General features: G+C 47.5%; 1 protein-coding gene across 2 annotated transcripts in view; it reads right to left on the bottom strand.

Annotated features, from left to right (window-relative positions):
- ATOSB (atos homolog B) overlaps window positions 1-25,390 on the bottom strand; it is a 436,391-nt gene that overhangs the window by 262,043 nt on the left and 148,958 nt on the right. For both annotated transcript variants that reach the window (XM_078674669.1, XM_078674668.1), the window contains exon 2: window positions 6,097-6,346. The gene's annotated coding sequence lies outside the window, so the exon portion shown is untranslated. The remainder of the gene's footprint in view (window positions 1-6,096; window positions 6,347-25,390) is intronic.

Here is a 25,390-nt window from a genome sequence, read left to right as displayed (position 1 = left end):
AGATCCCAGTCCACTGGTCCAGAGTGCACCGGAGATCCCAGTCCACTGGTCCAGAGCGCACCGCAGATCCCAGTCCACTGCTCCAGAGCGCACCGCAGATACCAGTCCAGAGTGCACCGCACGTACCAGTCAACTGGTCCAGAGGGCACCACAGATCCCTGTCCACTGGTCCAGAGCGCACCGCAGATCCCAGTCCACTGGTCCAGAGAGCACCGCAGATCCCAGTCCACTGGTCCAGAGCGCACAGGAGATCCCAGTCCACCGGTCCAGAGGGCACCGCAGATACCAGTCCACTGGTCAAGAGCGTACCGCAGATCCCAGTCCACTGGTCCAGAGCGCACCGCAGAACCCAGTCCACCGGTGCAGAGTGTGCAGCAGATCCCAGTCCACCGGTCCAGAGGGCACCGCAGATACCAGTCCAATAGTGCACCGCAGATACCAGTCCACTGGTGCAGAGTGCACCGTAAATCCTAGTCCACTGGTCTAGAGGGCACTGCAGATCCCAGTCCACTGGTCTAGAGGGCACCGCAGATCCCAGTCCACTGGTACAGAGCGTACCGCAGATCCCGTCCACTGGTCTAGAGCGCACCGCCGATATCAGTCCACCGGTCCAGAGCGCACAGCAGATCCCAGTCCAATAGTGCACCGCAGATACTAGTCCACTGGTCCAAAACGCACTGCAGATCACAGTTCACTGGTCCAGAGCGCATCGCAGATACCAGTCCAGAGTGCACCGCACATACCAGTCAACTGGTCCAGAGGGCACCACAGATCTCAGTCCACTGGTCCAGAGGGCACCGCAGATCCCAGTCCACCGGTCCAGAGCGCACAGGAGATCCCAGTCCACAGGTCCAGAGGGCACCGCATATCCCAGTCCACCGGTCCAGAGGGCACCGCAGATCCCAGTCCACCGGTCCAGAGCGCACAAGAGATCCCAGTCCACAGGTCCAGAGGGCACCGCAGATACCAGTCCAATAGTGCACCGCAGATACCAGTCCACTGGTCCAGAGCGCACCGCAGATACCAGTCCACTGGTCCAGAGGGCACCGCAGATCCCAGTCCACCGGTCCAGAGCGCACAAGAGATCCCAGTCCACAGGTCCAGAGGGCACCGCAGATCCCAGTCCACTGGTCCAGAGGGCACCGCAGATCCCAGTCCAATAGTGCACCGCAGAGAGCAGTCCACTGGTCCAGAGTGCACTGCAGAGAGCAGTCCACTGGTCCAGAGCGCACCGCAGATCCCAGTCCACTGGTCTAGAGGGCACCACAGATCCCAGTCCACTGGTCCAGAGCGTACCGCAGATCCGAGTCCACTGGTCCAGAGCGCACCGCCGATATCAATCCAGCGGTCCAGAGCGCACCGCCGATATCAGTCCAGCGGTCCAGAGCGCACCGCCGATATCAGTCCAGCGGTCCGGAGCGCACCGCCGATATCAGTCCACTGGTCCAGAGCGCACCGCCGATATCAGTCCACTGGTCCAGAGCGCACCGCCGATATCAGTCCACTGGTCCAGAGCGCACCGCCAATATCAGTCCACTGGTCCAGAGCGCACCGCCGATATCAGTCCACCGGTCCAGAGCGCACCGCAGATACCAGTCCACTGGTCCAGAGCGCACCGCAGATACCAGTCCACTGGTCCAGAGCGCACCGCAGATCCCAGTCCACTGGTCCAGAGGGCACCGCAGATCCCAGTCCACTGGTCCAGAGCGTACCGCAGATCCCAGCCCACTGGTCCAGAGTGCACCGCAGATCCCAGTCCACCGGTCTAGAGGGCACCGCAGATACCAGTCCAATAGTGCACCGCAGATCACAGTTCGCTGGTCCAGAGCGCACCGCAGATCCCAGTTCACTGCTCCAGAGCGCACCGCAGATCCCAGTCCACTGGTCCAGAGTGCACCGCAGATCCCAGTCCACTGGTCCAGAGTGCACCGGAGATCCCAGTCCACTGGCCCAGAGTGCACTGCAGATCCCAGTCCACTGGTCCAGAGCGCACCGCAGATACCAGTCCAGAGTGCACCGCACGTACCAGTCAACTGGTCCAGAGGGCACCACAGATCCCAGTCCACTGGTCCAGAGCGCACCGCAGATCCCAGTCCACTGGTCCAGAGAGCACCGCAGATCCCAGTCCACTGGTCCAGAGCGCACAGGAGATCCCAGTCCACCGGTCCAGAGGGCACCGCAGATACCAGTCCACTGGTCAAGAGCGCACCGCAGATCCCAGTCCACCGGTGCAGAGTGTGCAGCAGATCCCAGTCCACCGGTCCAGAGGGCACCGCAGATACCAGTCCAATAGTGCACCGTAAATCCTAGTCCACTGGTCTAGAGGGCACTGCAGATCCCAGTCCACTGGTCTAGAGGGCACCGCAGATCCCAGTCCACTGGTACAGAGCGTACCGCAGATCCCAGTCCACTGGTCTAGAGCGCACCGCCGATATCAGTCCACCGGTCCAGAGCGCACAGCAGATCCCAGTCCAATAGTGCACCGCAGATACTAGTCCACTGGTCCAAAACGCACTGCAGATCACAGTTCACTGGTCCAGAGCGCATCGCAGATACCAGTCCAGAGTGCACCGCACATACCAGTCAACTGGTCCAGAGGGCACCACAGATCTCAGTCCACTGGTCCAGAGGGCACCGCAGATCCCAGTCCACCGGTCCAGAGCGCACAGGAGATCCCAGTCCACAGGTCCAGAGGGCACCGCATATCCCAGTCCACCGGTCAAGAGCGCACAAGAGATCCCAGTCCACAGGTCCAGAGGGCACCGCAGATACCAGTCCAATAGTGCACCGCAGATACCAGTCCACTGGTCCAGAGCGCACCGCAGATACCAGTCCACTGGTCCAGAGGGCACCGCAGATCCCAGTCCACCGGTCCAGAGCGCACAAGAGATCCCAGTCCACAGGTCCAGAGGGCACCGCAGATCCCAGTCCACTGGTCCAGAGGGCACCGCAGATCCCAGTCCAATAGTGCACCGCAGAGAGCAGTCCACTGGTCCAGAGTGCACTGCAGAGAGCAGTCCACTGGTCCAGAGCGCACCGCAGATCCCAGTCCACTGGTCCAAAGAGTAAATTAAAGTAAGAAAGTAGAGAAGCGAGAGAGAAGGAAGAAGCCCGAAAGAAAGGCAGAGCCACTGAAGTGTAAACCATGAAACCGAGGCCTGTGTTCAAACTACCACAGGGTGAGCGAGGGGTTAAAAGGGACCAAAGATTTAGATTTCCAAGCCCAACCTTTACCTGACAAGTCAGATCCATAAGCGCATGAGAGCAGCAGACACCAATGTGCATTAACCACTGTTAGTTAACAGTTCATTGATACCAATGAAGAGTAGATGAAAACCATACCATGAGTAAGCAATGTTGCATCCAGGGATCTCTTCAGGATTGTATTAAATAGTACAGTTTTCAGTGGTCTTGCTACAAACATGTCTAGCCTAGTCCTGAAGGGCCTGGACTGCCTAGACCTAGTAAGCTATCACACACACGCCCAAGCTGGACACCTGTAGGTGAAAGGACTCGTACAATCTCAACCAGGTGCAGACAGGGAGGAACAATGTCCAGATCTAAACAGCGCCCACTCCAGCCAGAAGACACGTGCCGGTGAAACGAAGGTTAAAAAGAACAACCTCTGTATGTGACCTTCTAAAAGTGTCCCGCTCAGGCCTGATTAAAGAGTTGGGTGGTTTTCTGCAACCATACGCACGAACACAACTTCAAAGAGCACATTCTGGAACACGAAGATCTTGCCTTAGTTTGTTGAAAGTTCCCCATCAGACTTGGGCTGGGGTTTTACTGGCCTAAACTGTCAGATTTTAGGCACACGTGCAAGGCTGCCGGTCCATCCAGTGATGTTCTGGATGGTACTTGGGTTTACTTCACTACAGCCGCCTTCATCTCGTTTACCTTACCCCTGTCAGGAGAGAAGCTGTAATGCTCAGCCCAGCTGCAGGGGAGGAAGAAACCTCCACCAAGGCATCAACTGGGCGGGCGGCTGCTATAATATGACAGACTTTTCACGGCAAAAAAACAAACCCAAAGCAATAATTAAAGGGTCCAAAAACATAAGACCAGTAGTGTTGTTTTAGACTAACGTCTTCTGCAAAAAAATGTAAACTTGTACGAGTTCATTTTTCCAAAAGATTGCATCCTCCATCTGCTCGACCACATCGGGGATCTTCCTATTTTATGAAACACAAAAGGTTTCTTAGTGCAGGCAGTGAGGCAGGAGGGCCAATCACCCCAGTGGCGACGGTGTAAGCTAGGCTCACACGGGGAAACACTGTCCTATTTGTGTTCTGCTCATGGTCAGCAGATCTGAGACTGCTCCTCACTTCCAGCCTCGCCTGGGTGGGACGGTGGAGATCTCCTTAACAGAACACAGAAGGCAGCTCTCCGATAGGGACTGGAGAAGAACTAACTTGGCGAAGATGAACAAGAACAACACAAATCAATCGCCAACCACTCCCATTTAAAAAAAAAAAAACTGAATGTAAGGTCATAACATCCCATTTGCCTCATCACCTCAGAAGCTCACCACCGGGGTACCACAGGGCTCGACGTTGAGCCCACTGTTGTTCAACGTCTATATGACCCCGTTGATCTATCTGGCTGAGCAGTGGGGAGCCAAAATAATGTCATACGCTGATGATACGCAGCTGCTGTTTACCTGGCCTAAGGACTGCCTAGACGCCCAGGCTGTCTGTTCCTGTTTGACCCATGTTTTCCGATGGCTTGTCTCAGCTCAGCTCAAATGCAACGAGGACAAGTCAGAGCTACTATTTTATGGCAATTTTCCGGCCAATTTTAGGGAGCTTATTTGGCCAACTGATTTGGCATGTCCTAGCTATCATGGAGGCCCGGCCAAAAACCTGGGGGTCTGGTTTGGACAGGATCTTAAGTTTGAAGTACATCTAAAAAAACTTACTGCGACCTGTTTTGCGACCCTCAAGTCACTCAAGAGATTCCTTCCACTTCTCCATAGGGAGGCGAAGGAGACTGTTCTGCGTGCTCTGATCTTGTCAAGGCTCGATTATGCCAATGCCCTCTACAGTGGTCTCCCTAAATACCTTATTAAGCGATTGCAGATTATTCAGAACGCGGCCGTGCGACTTTTGTTCCATCTTCCACGAAGAACTAGTGCACGTGCCCATCTTCGAGAGCTCCACTGGCTCCCAGTGGCACATCGCATTATGTTCAAATCATTGGTTCTGGCCTTTCGGGCCCTGCATCAGCAAGACCCACAATATTTGCATAAGAGGTTTACCTTTTACACTCCCCTTCGTGCTCTCCGATCGGCCAATCTCCGTCTGATGACTATGCCTAAAGTCAGACATGCGAGACTGGGTGGTCAGTCAATTTCTGTCCAAACTGCACGGGCCTGGAATGCCTTACCGCTCTTTCTGAGATCATCAACTACACTAGCTGGATTTAAGAAAGGGCTGAAGACCCATCTTTTTAATCTCAGTATTTAGCTCTCTGTTTCTTTCTTTTTTGGATTGGGTCAGCTTAGTGCTCACATATCGCGCCAGGATACTTTGTAGTAGCAGAGCGCGCAATAAAATGTTTTATAACATAACATAACATAACATAACATAAACTATGTTTAGCTAAATTGAGGAGAAGGTTCCAAGCCTGTTTGCATGAGACAAGCTAACAGCAGCCTGGAAGCATTCTGATCTAATACTAGTGAAGCTAAGTTATAATATTTTAATTTCCAGTTATCATATACGCATTGTGAGAAGAAAAACAGGTTCTGGTCTGTGTCAAGATATCACAGACTCGACTCCAAGGGCATGGCCAGCATGTACTCACCTGGCACTTCCCCATAGCCACTCACCTGCCACTCCCCCATGGCCATTCCCTGGCACTCTCCCCATGGCCACACTCATCTGGCACTCCCCCTCCACCCCACGGCCACTCACCTGGCTGCCCCGCTCCCCCACGGACACTCACCTGACACCCCCCACCCCACGGTCACTCATCTGGCACTCCCCCCCACCCCATGGCCACTCACCTGGCACCCCTCCCCCCACGGCCACTAACCTGGCACTTCCCACCCAACGGCCACTCACCCGGCACTTCCCCCCCATAGCCACTCACCTGGCACTCCCCCATGGCCACAGAGAGATCCCGTGCGGCAGACTCCACCACCGTCCAGGATAAACTGCACACTCTATGCCAAGCATTTTTAGCAGGCAGGCGGCCTTTTCGTTCCACTTAGAGGGCTCGAGGAGGGACAGGTAGCACCAACGTCACAGTCACTGCAAAAGGGAAACAATCCTGCAGCACGCCCATCCGACAATGCCACCTTGCCAAGCCAGGCCACACGCAACGGAGGTCATCGTTGAACCTGATGGGTAGAAACACAAAGCACAATAAATACACAAACCTCAGAACAGAACTCTACACAAGATCACACAAAATAACAAATGAGGCACAAAGTTTCTGCCCCTGCAAGCGATATAACAAGTAGAGTCCGAGCAACCATGTAAACTCAATGTTAGGAAATGATCACTGAGGTCAAACCAAGGGCACTGCACGTTCATCCCTGTACTTCTCACATGCCCTCTGCCAATGCAGAAAGGTCACTCCTAGGCCAGACTGCTGGCTCTGCAGCTGACTTGTCAAATGCCAGGACAAACCAAATCAGGCCAGGCCAAAATGGCAGATTCAGTTTCTTCTTGCCATCTAGATCTTAAAATTCGTAATCTGTACTTTTAAAGCGCAACATTCATTCCAAGGGATATCACAGTGCTAGAATAGCTCACCCATATTGTTATCAGGTTTTATTTACAAACTCATCTAGTCATGCTTCACTTAACTCTCGTGTAACCATACAAGTTGCCAACTAATCATGCTTCAATTAAGCAGACACTATTAATATATACCCAGAACAAATTGCAGTGATCCCAATGCAGTTGGTCAAATAAGTCCCATGGTTAATGGGAACAAGCACTGGCAAAGCCAATAGGGCTTGCCTATGCGAGATCTACTGGCTTAGTCAATGTTTTTCTTAGCCATGTCGTACAGCAGCCTGGCTGAAATTTTAAAAAGCAGGGCAAAAACAAAAGAAAACACTATGTAGTGGTGGGCAGAATTTTCCGTTCCCCCCGTTGAATTGGTTGCATTTCAGCCAATCTGCATTACTCTTTAATACAGAGTTCTGGTCAATTTCCGACAATCGCTGTGTAGAACAATGTCAACTCCCCCCTCCCCCCTCCGATACTCTCGAATACGCGCGCTGACGAGCAAGATTTGGCTTCCCCTATCGTGGTTTTCTAATGCGGGTTGTCACTGGCGCTCGTGATGGGTTGTGGTTAGAGGGCCGCTGTTGAAGTAGATTTGCTGCAGCTCGAGTAGATTTTCTACTCCAACGGCAACAAAATCAACTCGAACAGCCGGGCACTCTTATGCAATGCATGGTGCTGTTCGCGATAGCTTTCAGCGCTGCTTGGGATACCAGCACAAAATTGTCGGGCGAGCAGCACAAGCTGTATATTTTCCGCCTGTTGGCGGAATTTTGAAGAGTTTTTCTGTAAGTTTGCTAAATTCTGCGGAGTGAAACTCCACGAGTTCTGCCCACTCCTAGCACTGTAATGTTCTCAGTGGTGACCGCTTCATTAAACTTTCAACTGTAAAGCAGCGCGGCTGCTTTGCAGCACAATATGGCAAAAAAAGAAGAAAACCACTGACAATGTCAAATAGCGCTCACATATGCAAGAGTTACATGGCTTTGTCAATGTTTTTTTTTAGCCGGGATGGGACGGGCAAGCTACTTAGGACGGGGCAGTAGGAGAGAAGAGGCAAGCAACAATGTGGGACAGGGTGGAATGGGGCAAGCAACAACATGACAGGGAGCTGCAATTTGACTAAAAATAAAGTTAGAGGGAAAAAAGCGCTATGAGGTGCCCGACGCCGGCCATGTCCCAATACTTTATTTTCGTTATGCCGGAAGGAGGGTTAGATAAGCCTGGGATGGGACAAACAGCACCAGGAAAAGAGGGGGCTAGGAACGCGTCAGACAGCACGACATGGGTGGGAGGAACAAGCAACAGGAGTGACAGTGGGAGGAAGGTGGAAGAGGGTAAGCAACACTAAGGGTAGCAAGAAGAGGGTGAGAGGGGGCAAGTAAAACGACAGAGGGCGGTAGGGTGAAGAACATGATGGACAGTGGGAGCAAACACATGCATTCTTATGGAGTGCTTCCACAGGTAGATAATATTAGCTCCAAAAGTGTATGCAGTGGAAGAACACTAGGCAAGGAAGCAGTACTTGGGCCATGCTCCAGGTGTGGGACAGCTACAAGAAGAGGAAGTCATTCTGACATGTGCTGACCAAATAGGGGCCAGCAAATGAGGGACAATAATGCAAACCAATGGTCAGCAATGGGTGGGTTCCAATTTCCCTGGAGGTACACAAAATGTCTTTCAAGTGATAGTGCATTCACTGCCTCAGGCAAGACCTAAAAAGGTTCAGCACTGCTGGAGACTGAAAACATCCAGGTGTTACTCTACAAGTAATAGGAATTTCTTCAATCCTCTCTTTACCTCTTTAACTCGCTACCTTGCATCACCAGTATGAACAGGCCTTAACTTATCAGTAATAGCAGTGTCTGGCCAAACCTTCAGAAGATCAAGAAATCCTTTGCCCAAGACCTTATACAAGACACCCAGGAATGAGCCACCAATAATTAGTAGGTTTGCTTTTAGGTACCCTTTTATGTATGTAGCATTCCTCAGTTCCCCAGAAATGTTTGCCGCAAGAATCAATGCGTTAGGAGCTAAAAGGGTCAGAGCCAATCTAGGTGCCAATCTATGGCTTTTTGAAGCCACAAATTTCAGAAAACTGTACGAATACCAGCAAAATAAATATGTACATGATAAAACAAGAGAAATATGTATGTGCTCACTATAAAGGATTCCTTTGCAGCCTGTTCAGCTGGCTGTGTTAGACTGCAGCTCACTGACCATCCTCCTTACTTTCAGTACTTCCGCTCACCTCACTCTTCATTTTGCCGGAGAGAAAATCTCTCAGGCCTGTTAAGATTCCGGTATGCACAATCACTCACTCCCATCCACTGAGAAGCCCTACACCATCTGCACTCAAACCCTCTACTTATATTCTAGTCACCTCACTCTATGTGTATGAATAAAAAGGACTTCAGGTTTAAAACTTTGGTTTTGCATTTTCTTATTTGCCGCTCATTAATCCCCAGGAAATCAAGGATCCTTCCCACAGCTTCTGTCATTTTACTTTTGTTCTATATTATTACAGTGCTTTGCACTGCCCAGTGAAGTGTTCGAAGTGCTGCACAAGGGTTGCATCAACTATTTTTGGCACAGCAGTTTCCGGCAGGTCTTCAGGTAAACTTAGAGATTTCGCAATAGGAAGGACAACCAACCATCAAGGACAGATAGAGCCGAATCATGTCATTCGCATCTCGCCCTCTCCTTGACATGCCACAGACTCCATTGGTCAATCTGCTTTTTCATGGTTACAGTTTAAGGTTGCTTATGGTTACCTCTTTTGGGCTGGAGACACCAACTGGTGTTTGCTCATTTTGCCTCCTCGTCCATCTCATCACAGTCCTGCAAAATGGAGGCGAGCTTTGATCTGAGACAGACAGCCCATTTTTAGGGCTTGCGCAGAGGCAGCTTTATTTTTCTGGACAGTTTTATCTATAAAAACATAAATATAAAACAACCTATGTACGTATGTACATAGAGTGGCTTTGGTTCAGGCTTCTTCACCCCTTGCTCTGTCCAACTATCTTCATATTCTATTTCCACCCACCACAACATGCAGCATGGGGTAATGGGTCAGCATTGAGCCTGATGACCCACATACATCAACCGAAAAAAAAGTACACTCCAGTGCAAGGGCTGATAGCCCAATCCAATACTTTGCTTTGCCAATGATATTTTCTTTTATATATTTTAGTCATCCATGTCTGTTTACACTAGAAATGTTTACAGCAATAGTACGTTTTCTTGTCACTTAACAAGATTAATATTTCCCTGTTATGTGCATTAAAAAGAAAAAGTTTTTAAACCTGTTCCAAGGACATTTGCCAGGACATGGACACACTAGATGTACAGTGTGCGACATGGTCATGCGAAGTGCATGGATCTAGAGCTGAAAACCTTGCTGTTCCATGTTGAAACTAGAATCATTCTAAACTTTTCCATGAATTTATGAGTGGATAGTTCCCCATTCTGTATCCCTCCCCTCAACACCCATAGGTTTCCGCCATCTTTCTCACATCAAACACCCAGGAGCCTTTACGAAGTTAGCAACCTCACTGGCTGCTCTTGGGCAGACAGTGCAGTTCTCTTCTCCCTGCCCGTCGAAAGAAGGCCGATCAAAAACAAATTCACGAGGAAGAAAAATAACAGGCACAATGCGATCTTATTTTTATTAAGTAAAAAAAATTGGGCACTGCCCTGCACCTGTCCAGTTTGCACGGTTTTCCAGATAAGCCTTCGTCAATGTTCTACTAAAGGATCACTAGACACTGTTTTGCTGGCTTTTAATGCCACATTTTCTATTGTGGACGATCTGCACCTTGCCTGGCACTTTGGAACATCTAGCACACCTTAAATGATTAGACTAGTATGTGGTGTTGCGCGTGCAGGTTTGGCAACATTCGATCGAGCAAAGACTAAATATTCCCAAAAAACTATCGACATAGTGGGCCGCCACATGAAAAACATTATTTGCATAACATGAAATATCAAAATAACCGACAAGAAAAGCTCATGACTTGGGATTTGTCCCTCGGGCTAGCAGGGATCTAAAATGGAAAACAATGAGCCCTCAGCACTTCTTTAGAGAATTCCCAATCCACCTTGTCTAACTGGATCCAAACCTCAGCTTTCACTCAATGCAAAGTCACTTGCAATCACCTAAGACACAGACCTCAGTCTCAAGGAACACATTACCAAGAAAATCAAGATGGTCCAACGCCAGCTTTACTCTGCTGAAGAAAGTGAAACTGGTCCTCCCAGGAACTGACTCCAGAACTGCTCTTCAAACTCTATAAATCCTGTATCTGGAAGGTGGCACTACAGTCTCCCGCACTCCAAATTGCCACACACTTAAGGGTACTACTCTACATACCACAGCACTCATCTCCCGGGACCCGAAGAAATATGACCACATCATTCAACCCTGAAACATCTCCAGGGGCTTACACTGCCAGCCCGCACCATCTTCAAACTATCCGCATCATCTACAAAGACATCATAACTAGTTACCCTGCCTTTCTGGCTGCCAAGCTCACCGTTTCTAGTGAGTCTTAGCACACTTACAGCTAGGACGCCATCAGACTGGGAACAAAGTGGAGCAAAAAGAAGGCAACAGGACCTCTACTTCTAGGCACCCAGGATCTGGAACGAACATCCTGCTATCCATCGTGGCTGCCCAGGCCAGTCTAATGAAGGAAATAGCCAAAGGCACATCTATTTAAGAAAACTACATCACGCCACAGTAACAACGGATCATTGTTTCTTTCATATGATGTTCCAAACACACTGTTACGATGTTAACTTCCTTCATTTCCCTCGCCCCCCTCCCCTACCGTCCCCTTACTATTATGTCCCTCTTCTGCTCCCGTCCCCATCCTGTCCATCATTTGCATAAATTACGTCAAAGGCTGGTTCCGGCTTCTGACAGTTGTAAGAACGGTTGACAGTTGCATCTGTCATTGATTGAGCTGGTGATCGGGCCCTCCACCCGGTGTGTCGTGTAACTTACAATAAAGAGACATCTTGAAGAAGTACCTGGTGTCATCTTTACAAATTGGCGACGAGGACGGCACGCCGGTGAACCCACCACATGAGAATCGATAAGAATTAATCTTTAAGTGTGCTGTGGTCTCGCACATGAAGAATAAGAGTGAGGAAAAGGAGGAGCCTTCGTAATTCCAGCAATACTGATATTGAGTGAGTTGATTGTGAAATCCCTTGAACATTGAGCTATTTGAATTAAACCAGGAAAGTACAGTATCAACTTTGGGCGTTCTCGCTATTTGAAATTTGAAGAAAAGTAAGACCCAAGTGAACTGGACTGGAACCTAATTGAGCTCAATAGGTGAATTTGAGGATATGAAATTGAGTGAGTAAATTGTGAAATTCCTTGAACATTAAGCTATTTGAGTTAAACCAGGGAAGTACAGTATCAACCTTGGGCGTTCTCGCTGTTTGCAATTTGAAGAAAAGTAAGACCCAGGTGGACTGGACTGGAACCTAATAGAGTTCAAGAGGTGAATTTGAGGATATGTGAGCGTAGCAGAGGACGAGGGTATCTGGTTCTGCATTTATAAAGTTGATATGAATCGGCGGTCTGTAAAAGTTTCGGAAGTGTAATTTTCTTCAGATCCCTTTGAGCTTAAAGTAAGCCTTATAACGCACTGCCATCTAGTGGCCTTGGTTAATGATTAAACCTCTCGTAAGTCATCTGTCATTGAGGGAAGACTTTTGACAACCGAATGAAATAAATTTGAAACGGAGGTACGAGTGTGACACGGTGTTAAGAAGAATAAGCAATACAGGAAAAGAAAAGTTCAAGATAATTAAGTGACTTTATATTCTGAGTTGCTAGCTGGAAGCATGAACCGGAGTGCTGTCGTTTAAGTTGAAGTCCTTTTGCGCATTGAACTGAAAAAAATATTTAAGAACTAAGCAGGAAGCAAGTAACTTCACATTGATAACGATTGACATATAAGTAAAACATTGTGATTCTAAACGAAGGATAAAAAAAAAAGAGAAAAGAAGATAAGGCTTGAAACTCACTTCGATCTTTAATCGTGTGAGGAAATCTTGAAGGGAGCCTTGTGAGGAGGATTAGAACTGCGCATCGGCGCGAGCGACGTCATCGCGCTGGGCGCCATCTTAAGTGAATTCTCGGAAAATTTAAAGAAACACGCACTGAATCTATTGCGTGCAACGCGAGTTGTGGAGAACATCGGGAAAGTGTCAAGGAAAATAAACCAGTATCTTTAGAGAAAACACAGAAATCGATGTATTGTGAGTGAACTTAATAGATTGGAAGGAAAAGAAACACGCACAGAATCTAAAGCGGTCAACGTGTTGACAGTGGAATTTACTGAGAAGAGAAATCTGTATCCTTTAATAAGTTAACGCCAAGAACTGCTTGTTGTGTGTGAATTCAAAATTGATAAGGGAAGCGACATCATTTTTTGTTGCGCATCCTAAAACAAACAGAGCAGTAATATATACGTGCGTCCTAGTTTTGTCCTGCACAGGATATCGTAGTTGCTCTGACTTCATTGGAAATCCTTGTTTAGGAATATTGGAAATTCTAACGGTAAGAAACGGAGATACTGGGGCAATATAAAAGCGAAATTATTGGAATAAATATAAATGGATGTAAAAGATATGTACAATTTACCACCACCAGAATTGTTTATGGAGGAGGAAGGTGCAAGTAAAGTAGGGTGGAGTGAATGGAAAGAGTATTTTGAGAATTATATATCCCTAGTTGAAGACGTGAGAAGACCATTGAATCCTGAGGAAAAAGCGGAAATATTACTGTCCAGTTTAGGTGCTGGTGGACGTGAAATGTATCATAAAATCGGAAAGGGAATATACAAAGGAACTGACCGAAACATATTGGAAAACATCATGCATGTACTTGATGAACGTTTTAAGCAGGTGGCATCGGGGGAAGTACAAAGGTATGAGAAGTACATAGGTGTAAAGGTTCGCAAAGTAAAAGGCTTCAAGTGTGAAATGAACCCAAAGTGTGTCATCATAGTAGGAGGAATAGAAATTAAAATCATCGCAGATTCGGGGTCACATTACACGGTTATCAGCGCGAGCATGTGGAGTAAGAAATTTGCAAAAATACATGGGAACGATTTGAAAGTGGCCAATGTATCCCTGAAATCGTACACGGGTGAAAACATTATATTAATAGGGTACAAAGTGATGGATTTATGTTACAAAGAGAGGAGCACTCGGAGTGCTATATACATTTCAGATAACCAACTCTCCGTGCTTGGGTGGAATGATCAGAGGAAATTGAGAATATCGCTGGATCAAAAATGGAATGAACACCAAAATGATCTGGCGCTTGGCAAAAGCATGCAATTGACAAAGTGCGAAATGGAGAATGCAAGAACGCCACCATCTATAAGCCTAGTTGACAAGGAGGGAACTGCTAGGAGGGAGATATGGATAAAAGAAGCAGCTGAGGACAAGGTCAATAAGAAACAAGGGGCTTACTGTGTATTTAAGGATGAGTTGAGTTCAAGCAAGAGGTATGAAAGAAAAGACAGTGAAGGGAATTTTAGGAAAAATGGTAATTGCGAGAAATTAGGAAAACAAAATGTTACACAATCCAAAAATGGACAATCAGAAAGAAAATATGAGAGTAACCCATTCAATTTCAAGGCAGTTCGGCAAAGAGCTGCATTCGCAGGACTCAAGTCAAACACAGGAGATGTGTATGGGGGTTATATGACTAAGGAAAGGGAAGATGGTTTGAGTTTCGAATACTTGAAGACTAGACACAAAGCAAATTATTCTAAATGGTTAAATTGTGATATGCTGATGGATAAGAGCAGGGAAGCACAAGAACTCTTCCAATGTCCTCCAAATAAAGTTGCATCAGGGAGGAGGGATGTGCTCGATGAGTACCTAAAGAAACATGAGTCATCCAGTCCAGTAGACCCAACGGAGTTTTTCCGCGGAAGTCATTTGAGGGAACTGGAGGACGGACTGTTCACAGCTGAGGCTAGTACTAATGTAGCTGAACGGCCTGAAGTGAAAAGAGATAGTGGCTTTGATAACGTCCAATACCAAGGAAATGAAGCAAGAAGTTGGTCAAATCCAAATACAGGAAAAGACATTGAAAAGGTGACCGGTCGCATTAAAGGACATAGACGCAATATAGTGGATACTGAAGTAGCCCACATTTCAATGCTATTCTTACCACGTGACGACCCCCTAGGTGCTCAAGGGGTGCTTGATGTCGTTACAGGAGAAGATGTGTCTCGGAGATCTAAGGTCTCAGCAACATCCACTAATGAATGTCGTTCATCCAAGTGGGAGGATGGACCGGTCACTGCTTTGACCCTTGCAGAACGTATGAACCTCTTATTCTACAATGTCACCAGAGATTCCAGTGCTGATAATAACTAGGGGTTATTTAGGCTCTGCTGAATGTGACTCTTGAATTAGAATACACTCTTATATGTACATGGGCCTTACCATGGTTGGATTGGGTTGTCATTATTGGTCTATAAGATTATACTGTTGTTGTTTCTCCTCTGTTTTCTTCTTCCCATAGGAAGGAGATGTGTTACGATGTTAACTTCCTTCATTTCCCTCGCCCCCCTCCCCTACCGTCCCCTTACTATTATGTCCCTCTTCTGCTCCCGTCCCCATCCTGTCCATCATTTGCATAAATTACGTCAAAGGCTGGTTCCGGCTTCTGACAGTTGTAAGAACGGTTGACAGTTGCATCTGTCATTGATTGAGCTGGTGATCGGGCCCTCCACCCGGTGTGTCGTGTAACTTACAATAAAGAGACATCTTGAAGAAGTACCTGGTGTCATCTTTACACACACTCCTATGGCTCTTACTAGATTGGAAGAGAAAATACGGAATTCTCTCTTTGGATGCGTGAAATCACGAGTGTGGGTCTTTGTCGAGGTTATCATCAGCTTGTGTCATTTCTACCCTACGGTCTTGTGAATTGTCCCCTTCTGAGCTGCTACATTTTCCTTACACTTCTGACTAGGAGTAGGACTGATCATCTGCACTTTCAATCAAACAAACTAAGATCTTGGTGACAAGGGAGGTCGCGGTGACCCCCTTCAGCCCCACAGTTTGGGTCAGGCGTGTGTTCGGATTCTCTACCTGAGGCGGCTCCAGGCATGGTCGTGATTACGAGTGAAGCACAGAACCATGGAGATGCCAAGCGTGACATGCGAGATGTAAGAAATGTAATGGCATACGCAACATGCTGAGTGATGAACATGCTAAGTGTATTGGAAAGTTATATTGATATGGTTGCGATAAGTGTAAAGTACATTATTTTGAACATGCAATCGGTCGGGTACTTTGTTAAATGGAATATAATTTGTGACAGATATGGTAAGCATAGGAACTTTGTCACGGGCAAGCTTACATGAAGATACTGCGTCATCAGCCATGCTAGCACAAGGCTTTATGTCATGGAATTAACATGCGCAAGATACAGAATCATGGACATGCCTATAATAAATTATAGAGAACTATGTTAATGAACATGTTTTGTGTCAATGGTAAGTTGGGTTGAACACACGAAGAATAAAATACTATACCGTGTATATATATATATATATATACTCAAGCTAATTGTAAGGCACTGCGGCACTTACATATTTATGACAACTAGAGTCTCCTGTCAACGACACACTAAGTATATAAATGTAATGGGCTGTCCTATGCCATGGATATGCTGTACAACGAGCGTGCCTGGTTCCTACCACTGGTGAGGCTCCGAAGCGCTTTGCAGATTAAGCAGCACGCGGCCCTACAGCAGTGCATGTATGGGAGATTGCGTTTTATATGGGCTATCTGGGCAGGATAGGTGCTGTGTAAGGGGACCAAAGTTGAGCTCTTATCTGGCTTTTTGTCACTGCATCTATGCATGAGCTTCAAGTGAAAGGCGTAATACGGCCTGGCTGTCAGGAGCAGTCTTGCAATTGTTGCCATACAGCCATGCAGGTGTATAACTTCCATATAATGTCGTAATCTAGGATATGTGTATAGTTCAGTTGGTCAAATGAACAAGAGCGCTTCAGACATGTCATGAGCAATTTATTACATCACACGTAGTAATGGCAGCTGCATTGGCAGTAGCTGCAAGACAAGGGCAGGGAACGCAGTGTACACACACATAACCAGTGCTACACCAAGCTGCATCGCCATGGTAAATGCAAGGTGTGGTTTCACAGATCCCCCAAGTACACACTCGACGTCATGAGCATGCTGTGTGCCCCACTGCCTCGGCCTTCGTCAATGCTCCATATCTTGGTAACATCTTCCATCTTGCCTGCCAAGCGTGTCACTCCCCTGCTACTTTGGAGCAGTTTATTTGCTTTTCCAGGCCCAGCCTGGACTACATTTCATTAGAGTGCTGAGTCACGGGCAGGCCAAGAGTAAAGTGCTGCGTCATGCGCATGTCAGACGGGGCGTGATGCGTCATACGCATGCCAAGTGTGCTGCCCCGTGGCACGCGCCTCCCAGCCAGCAGCCACAGAGGCTGCTGGCAGGATGCCGGTAAATATTAAACTATTTACCGCTGCTTTATTTTTAGCGGCCCGACAGGCTCGTGCAAACAGAAACCACCTCTGCTCAGGGCTTAAAATGCATGCTACAAAACCTTTGTGAGCACTTCAACTGATTCGAGTCGCCAAGGCCATTTTAGGTCTAAAATTAATGACAGGGCACAATGGCCATCAAGAGTCCAAGTGAATTCAGTCCGCAATGACTGATACATGATTAGAACCGCGAAAAGGGCAGGTGCATGCAGACACCCCCGTCTCGTGGACTCACCCCCATAACACGCGTTCACGTCTAGTAAACCCAGCTGCCTCCAGTTTCAATCTTATTAACCTTTTTAATGATGTCATAATTATATGAACCAATCCCAGCCACTACCCCAAGGTTGCCAGCCAACTTCTCATCACGACCCCACAAGTATCATTCCTGGTTCTACATTTGACATGGTGCAAATCTCATTGTGTTGAACTGAACAAACTGGAATAATACATCCAATAACAATGATTGGAAATTTAAAAAGGCAGCACTGCAAATAGGATGCACCTATGGCATCCTGTCATGGAGTGAGGCACCAGTACTGGGGTCACGTGGCCCTTGGTAGAAGATTCCACAGAAAAGAAAAATAACACTAGATGAAAACAAATATTTTCACAGTAGAGAAACAGCTAACCTACTAGAAGTGGCTAGAAATGTCTTAACTGGTTACAACGGACTAGGTTACTCGACTTCTAAGTAACACGGCTGGCTTTTCAAGGAGGCTGGAAATAGTCTGGTGCACAATCAGGAACAATGAAAATAAAATAACTATACATCTGATGATGCTGGTGAACTTTCAAACTGATAGAACATAAAAGCCGTCCCCAACAATGGTAGCTGGTTAACTCTTTAAACCCACCCTAAACTGCACTGTGCAAACAGGGAGGCAGCGGGGCAACTGCGTCGTGCAAACTGGTGCATTTTAAAGCACATCGTGTAAATGTCCTAAATACTCATGGTTTCTAAAGGGGGTGACCACGAAATACACCGGTAAATTCATAAAATGCAAAACCTCACCCTTGAAAGGGGTTAGACTTCACCCTTCCTAAGAAATCTTCGACAATTTGTTGGAATACATGCACTTCTGTCACAATTTTTCTAAGAAACCACAAATGTGAAAAAAATCTTGGTTTACAAGACGATATGTTTATTCAAGAAAAGCATTGGTCTCACTACAAGCAGTGGATTTTTGCTTTGAATGTAATAGTTTATTACATGCAGATACAATGTTTGTATCTTTATTATGAATCACTGTTTGCCCGAAAGTATTCCCAGACAATTGCACAGGATTCTTTTTCTTCTTTCAATAAGTCAGCTAAAGGTTTATTAGACAATTACCCATTACTTAGTATCTAAGGCACTCTCGTTTCCTTGCTTATTGTTGGTCGGCGCCTCCTCCTCGCCTTCCTCCTAGGGCATTGTGTGTGTCCCTACCGTGGAGCATGTACCAAGTACAGCTTCCTGTCTGCAGCCTCTGGCCACTGGCTCCTAGTGTGCTTTTTAGGTCGAGCGACCTATCTCAATGCGCATGCGCATTGAGCGGGAGCGAGATATATAGGGGCTTAGCGAGAGTTTACCGAACTGGCGATTCTACTGGCGATTCCATGCAGTGCATGAGAAAGCGCGTGCACAATGCCACCAGCCGCCTGCCTGCCTGCCTCGCATTACCACATCAAAGGCAGCCCTCCCAGCGCATTTCTCACCCCCTAATTATTCACGGCCGGTCGGCCGTACTTTCAGTTTCACGGCTGCGTCTCCTCTTAAAACTTGTTTAACTTGTTTTTTTATCTTGCCTCCCGCAGCGACGCAACTTAAGATCCCACGCCCCTTCATGAGAGACCAAACGGAGTTCTTAAATGTACACCAAGCAGGGTTAGGCTCTGGGGTCGTGCACTCCTCATCGCCTGGGCGTCGTGCTTCATGTTTGAGCAAAGCACAGCGCATACAAACAATGGCGGGCAAGGCTTTTTTTCCTCACAGCAGGCTCCCTTAAATTTCAATTACTCATGGTTTTTTAACCAGCTCCGCACTTGCGCTTCAGCAGTAGTGCCGCTGCATATGTTTATTTTCAGCACCTTTCACTTTCAACAAGGCGGCGCACGCCTTTCTTTCAGTATGGCGCTTTTTTAAAATCTTGCCTCCCAAAGCAACACGACTTAAGATACCACGCCCCCTCATGTGAGACCTTCACACCCTCATCGCCGCTCTCCCCGCTCCGCCCCCTCCCCTGCCCGCCGTGTCGCATTTCTCCTCCCCCCTCCCCACAGCAATGCCCTCCGTCTTGTTCTCCTCCGTCGGCTGTTCCTTACCCCAGTTTCCCTTCCTCCTCGCCTCTCCTATTTCTTTATCTAAGCCCCTCGTATTCACTATAATACAGTTCACGTTGATTGAGCACAGGGTCAAAGAAAGGATTATTGTCATTATAATGGAAATGAAAACAAGGCATGCGCAACCCACCATCTACAACCCTTACATTAACATCGGTCAGTGATTGGTACAAAATAAGTACCCCTCTGTATATAATAAAAATGTCATGCCACATCCACCACCACATCCACCACCACATCCACCACCACATCCACATCCACCACCACATCCACCGCATCCACCACCACCACATCCACCGCATCCACCACCACCACATCCACCGCATCCACAACCGCATCCACCACCGCATCCACCACCGCATCGACCACCACATCCACCATCACCACCACATCCACCACCACATCCAACATCACCTCCACATCCACCATGACATCCACCGCCACATTCACCACCCCATCCACCACCACCACCACCGCATCCACCACCACCACCGCATCCACCACCACCACCGCATCCACCACCACCACATCCACCACCACATCCACCACCGCATCCACCACCACATCCACCACCACATCCATGACCACCACATCCACCACCACATCCACCATCACCTCCGCATCCACCATGACATCCACCGCCACATCCACCACCACATCCACCACCACATCCACCACACCCACCCACCACATCCACCACACCCACATCCACCACATCCACCACCACATCCAACACCACCGCATTCACCACCACCACCGCATCCTCCACCACATCCACCACATCCACCATCACCTTCACATCCACCATGACATCCACCACCACATCCACCACATGCACCACCACAACCACCGCATCCACCACCACCACATCCACCACATCCACCACCACATCCCCTCCCCTGCCCGCCGTGTCGCATTTCTCCTCCCCCCTCCCCACAGCAATGCCCTCCGTCTTGTTCTCCTCCGTCGGCTGTTCCTTACCCCAGTTTCCCTTCCTCCTCGCCTCTCCTATTTCTTTATCTAAGCCCCTCGTATTCACTATAATACAGTTCACGTTGATTGAGCACAGGGTCAAAGAAAGGATTATTGTCATTATAATGGAAATGAAAACAAGGCATGCGCAACCCACCATCTACAACCCTTACATTAACATCGGTCAGTGATTGGTACAAAATAAGTACCCCTCTGTATATAATAAAAATGTCATGCCACATCCACCACCACATCCACCACCACATCCACCACCACATCCACCACCACATCCACATCCACCATCACCACCACATCCACCACCACATCCACCGCATCCACCACCACCACATCCACCGCATCCACCACCACCACATCCACCGCATCCACAACCGCATCCACCACCGCATCCACCACCGCATCGACCACCACATCCACCATCACCACCACATCCACCACCACATCCAACATCACCTCCACATCCACCATGACATCCACCGCCACATTCACCACCCCATCCACCACCACCACCACCGCATCCACCACCACCACCGCATCCACCACCACCACCGCATCCACCACCACCACATCCACCACCACATCCACCACCGCATCCACCACCACATCCACCACCACATCCATGACCACCACATCCACCACCACATCCACCATCACCTCCGCATCCACCATGACATCCACCGCCACATCCACCACCACATCCACCACCACATCCACCACACCCACCCACCACATCCACCACACCCACATCCACCACATCCACCACCACATCCAACACATCCACCACCACTTCCACCACCACCGCATTCACCACCACCACCGCATCCTCCACCACATCCACCACATCCACCATCACCTTCACATCCACCATGACATCCACCACCACATCCACCACATGCACCACCACAACCACCGCATCCACCACCACCACATCCACCACATCCACCACCACATCCACCACCACATCCACCACCGCATCCACCACCGCATCCACTACCACATCCACCACATCCACCATCACCTCCACATCCACCATGACATCCACCGCCACATCCACCACATCCACAATCACCACATCCACCAAATGCACCACCACCGCATCCACCACCACATCCACCACCACATCCACCACACCCACCACCACCACATCCACCACCACCACATCCACCACATCCACCACCACCACATCCACCACCACCACCGCATCCACCACCACCACATCCACCACCACATCCACCACCATCACTTCCACCACCATCACGTCCACCACCACATCCACCACCACATCCACCACCACATCCACCACCACATCCACCACCACCACATCCACCACCACCACATCCACCACCACCACATCCACCACCTCCACCACCACCACATCCACCACCACATCCACCACCACATCCACCACCACATCCACCTCCACATCCACCACCATCACCACCATCACCACCACATCCACCACATCCCCCAGATCCACCGTCACCACATCTATGTGTGTGTGTGGCTGTGTGTGTGTGTAGGTGCAAATGCAATGTTCTTGGATTTTCGTCACAATAAAATACACTGAACATAATCTTCACAAAAGTTATTTACAAACGTTTAAGCTATTGCCATTGTAAATTACAATAAATTTTATTTAAGTATTAATTATTTACAAAATTAAAAGCCAGTTATTTGCAATATCAATACATCTAAGTCACATAAATACAACACACATTGCATTAGAAATGCTATAGGTGTCACATTTGCGAAAGTTAAAACTATTGACATTGTAACTGACAAAGCTATTACTTTTGCTATTTTCAAAACCAACACATAAATAAAAAAAGTGTCATTTACAATACCAATTGCTCAAACTTTCCTAATGCGAGACCTATTGCATTTCCAATGCTTGTTTTTCATATTGTGCACACACTAATATAGTGTGCATGTGTCTGCGGTCCCTCTGTAAAAAAAATTATTTGACAAAGCCAACAGATCTCGCATAGGTGATATCTATTGGCTTTGCAAATGATCGTTTCCTTTTGGGTGAGAAATGCAAAACAAAAAAAAAACAGTTGATGGACAGAATGTTGAACAATGTTAAACATTAACCCCAGTACAGAGGTCTGGGCCTAAATCCATAGGTTTCTGGCTCCCCGTGCAATTCCAGTTTAAACCCAGCTGTATGCAAATCACTCTTGACCTGCTCCCTATGGGAACAGTCCAGCCCTAACTGTCAGGCCAGGTCTTCCCTGAACCGGAACACGCATCCTGGGACTGGTTTTGAGGTGTCACCCCTCTTCAGCCAGGCTAGCTTGACTCCAGTGGCATGTAGAGCACGGAACCCAGGTCTTTACAAAGCAGCACTGGTCACTTTTCTGTTGCTTATTGCTATATTTGGGCGTTATACTAGTACTAATGAGGTGCAGCCAATGCCCAGACAGTGTTTACCAAGTGTAAAAATTATGAAATAATGAAGTAATACTATTTTCAATTGTGCCACATTATGGTGCATAATTTTCCCTTTCTTGCCGCATAATTTTCCCTTTCTTTCCGCATAATTTACTCAACTCTGTCTCATAATTCGGCCCTCTCCTGCTGCATAATTTCAGTGGCCTGGACATTTGGCAATCACTGTACGGCATGGTAATTGGCTATGCTGCTAGGACATGTGCTCAATAACACACACTGTGTAAGTACGGGGCCCTGCAACTGGCTACTCACTTTTTCACTGGTCAAACGCCAGACTAAGGCGCCTACCCTCGGTAGATGCATCATAAAAATACAAAAAAAAATGCACACAATGTTCACAACTTAAAATGTAACAAGAATAAGTGCAAATCAAAACTTTGTCTGCATTTGAAATGGAATTGCTGTTGAAAGACCTCCGATCAATCACCAACTGTTACCCATGTGTTCGTACCTTCTACTCCTGCAGGAGCTCAGAAATGGCTGAAAAGCAGAGCAAGTGCTATATGAACCATAAAACTAACTAAAAACATGTATTTATCCACAGGGACAAAACTATTATTACTTGCGCCTAAAGACAATCACGCATAGCAAAGCCACTTAGGTAATGTTAACCATGCAAGGTCAAAGGGAGATCACAGGACATACATTTAAGCAAAGGGTTGTACATCAAGGCAGGTAACTCTGAAGCAGCAACTGCCAAAAGAAAGCTCCATTTCATGCGGCTACTGCTTATGATCCCACCAAGCCAGTTGGCCTTGCTAAGGTAGTGTTGCACCCCTTTGCTGCTGGGCAGACCAAGTTCAGTTTGGAACTAAGACATCGCAATCTATAAAGCCCTTGGTTCAAGCTTTTATGAATGCTTATGGTAATTCTTTTTTATATCTATGAATTTTTGCAATGTCTTGTTTTCTGATGGGTATGGATATATTTATATGGATATGATTATAATAATATTTATTTAATAATATTTATATTTTGATAAAAATTCGGATGACGATGATTTTCCATGCGTTCTCTGAACATTTATGTTGAATATATTTACATATATACTATGACTCTGAGATGACTTTGCAAGCATCCTTCGAGTACGGTGAGATAATCCGCCAATTGAATTGGTCAGGTAGTTTTCTTTGTTTTTTCGCTGGCGCGTTTGTTCCCCCGTTTTCTCTGCCTGTTACTTGTTCGCTATGGGGCCGTCTTTTGTTTGGGTTATCAAGCTTATATAAAAAACATTTGATATTATCCTCACCCACCCAAGAGCCGGAAAACTACAGTACTTTTTTTTTATAGGAATGGCAGGAGACCCCATGGACAGCTACTTAGATTGCTTAAAAGTTAGAATTCACATGATTTGATCTAGGTGATGGCATGTCTCTATAATGCCAGTCAAAGTGATAAGGCAGTCGGTGATGGCAGGGGAGTGACGGTCCGATGGAGTAATGGAGTCAAGATAATGTTAGGTCTTCACTTTTGATATTTCCCACAACATTCGTGTTTCATGAACGACGAAACTGCCAATTGCCCACCACATTGAGCTTGCCTCGTTACATGGTGGCCATCAGGTGGCATCTTCGACAGGCGAGAGTAGGGCCAGTTCTTCAAGTCTTCGTTACTAATGGACACCTTCAAGTTGACTGGATTCTTAACCTCTTCTGTAAGAAGATCTGCATGTGGAGATCTTCGTTTGAGTGTGTCCTGCCCTGAGGCGAGGGGCGAAGTGTGCTGCACAGGTGGTTGTCATGCATTACGTAAAGTGTGCCTTCAAACAGTGGTCAACCATGCACACTACGAGCAGCTACTGCTAGCTTCTTCGCAGGGTTCATATTTTGAACATACATCGCCTATAACTCCGCAGAATGTATATTAAAGGGTGCGTAACAAGCACAAATATATGCAGACCTACCTTTAAACGGGGTGTTTGCAAAGAGTGAGCATAGAACTTAAAAAAAAAAAGGCATTTCACGATGTAAGTTAAGGGTACCAAAAGTTGTGTTAGAGATGCATTTTTTTCTTTAACCGCATTTTCCTCAATTACTGGCAAAATGAAATTCGAGAAACAATAAATAGAATGATTTTTGAAGACACAATTTCTCAATGAATTAGCTTCTTCAGTGATTTGTTCTCTCAGGTAGGGGCTAGAGGCTAGTCTGACAAGTTGCTAGTGATACCTCCTACACTACAGCATCCCTGTGCATGGTCCCCTAGACTGCAGGTCCAGGCCGGGCAAGAGCGGAATGCTGGAAGCGATACTCCTTCAGATGTGCCCATCAGGCTGGGCTCTGCCATGTATGC

Source organism: Lissotriton helveticus, chromosome 2_1 (assembly GCF_964261635.1).
Source record: "Lissotriton helveticus chromosome 2_1, aLisHel1.1, whole genome shotgun sequence".
NCBI classification, from domain to species: domain Eukaryota; kingdom Metazoa; phylum Chordata; class Amphibia; order Caudata; family Salamandridae; genus Lissotriton; species Lissotriton helveticus.
The sequence above is the reverse complement of the archived record's forward strand: the minus strand, read 5'-3'. Positions and strand labels throughout refer to the sequence as shown.